Source organism: Galeopterus variegatus, unplaced genomic scaffold (assembly GCF_000696425.1).
Source record: "Galeopterus variegatus unplaced genomic scaffold, G_variegatus-3.0.2 Scaffold254, whole genome shotgun sequence".
NCBI classification, from domain to species: domain Eukaryota; kingdom Metazoa; phylum Chordata; class Mammalia; order Dermoptera; family Cynocephalidae; genus Galeopterus; species Galeopterus variegatus.
Window position 1 is genome coordinate 389,584 of NW_007726365.1, and position 1,400 is coordinate 390,983.

The 1,400-nt window shown below is 33.9% G+C and overlaps 1 protein-coding gene across 1 annotated transcript in view; it reads right to left on the minus strand.

The window, feature by feature from the left end:
- The window catches only part of RASGRF2 (Ras protein-specific guanine nucleotide-releasing factor 2), a 257,973-nt gene that overhangs the window by 179,877 nt on the left and 76,696 nt on the right, over positions 1–1,400 (minus strand). The window lies entirely within an intron of this gene.

The following is a 1,400-nucleotide window of genomic DNA, read 5'->3' on the forward strand; positions in this document are numbered from 1 at the left end:
CAAGTTTAGTTTTATTTTTCAAGCATAACAGCATAATAATATAGTATTTGCCTACAAAGGATATACATTTACAAAATGCATCAGCATTACGTAAATATATCTCAAAATGTAATAACACTCCGGGTCCAGTTGGTAATGACTTTGCACCTAGAAGATACCATAGACTGCATCTTAACACCCTTAACAACCCACAACCCTATTATAATGTACCTTTTTATACAAGTACAAAAAAAAGAACATTTCACAAGCCTGACTATGCAGATAAATTAAGGTTAACATGATTTTTTTCGAAATTTTTTCCTTTTTGGGGTATGCTAAAGCTGGGGACACGAGTCTATACCACTGCAGTGGCTAATTCTATGATCTATTCTATTCTACATCTATTCTCTACTCTGGGAAGCAATATGCCTATAATTACATAGTCCAGCTGCTGCCATTTGCCTCTCCTGCAACCTTAGCAGAAGTCACCAATTGCTTATGCCCCTGTTTTCCTAAGAGCCCATAGATAGTCTCGCAATTCCGTTCAACACAGTATTCCAGAGTGCCACTTACAACAGATTGTACTTGACATGGGAAGGGAAACCTAACTGCCATTCTGGAGGCTAAGACATGAGTAGAATTTCTTTTGGTAGAGGTATAATCTAAGTTATGAGGGGTCTTCAAAAAGTTCGTGAAAATGCATATTATCAAAAAACGGTAAATGAATTTCAAAATTTTTTTTGCACCAAGGGGTAACATACTAGGCCCGTAGTAAATAGGAGATGGAGTTCTAACATCCAAGGGAGGTTGGGACATATGGTCTCGAGCCTATGCAAGGCACCAAGTTGGAACTAAGACCCATGCTAAACACCAGGACACATGAAGGGATGCGATCTCTGTGTAATAGAGACTAGAAAAACTAAAAACTCCTTGCCCCCAAACCACCATACATCAAGATAATTTCCAAATGCATCATAAATTTTAATGTAAAAAAATAAACCATACAAGTTTTTTAAAATACGTGAATGCCACTGTACTTCTGAGTAGAAAAACTGTCCTAACTATGACTCATAATCTGGAAATATTAAGGTAGATCATTTGATTACAGAAAAATAAAAATAAAAGAACTGCATAAAAAAACACTGTAAGCAATACATAACAACATAACAAACTGGAAACATATGCATTTTGTATAAAAAGGATAATATCCTTAATATATAATCATGTGACTTTTCTCCTTAGCCTATTCATATGGTAAGTTATATAAATAGATTTCCTAATATTTACAACATCTGTAGTTGTGTTATTTTTACAGTAACTACATTTTTAACTGTATTTTATTTCTTGCACCTTTTCTATAAGCTTAGTTATTTTTTAAAATACAATTCAAATTGAGTCACTATACAAGTAGTTTGAAAGGT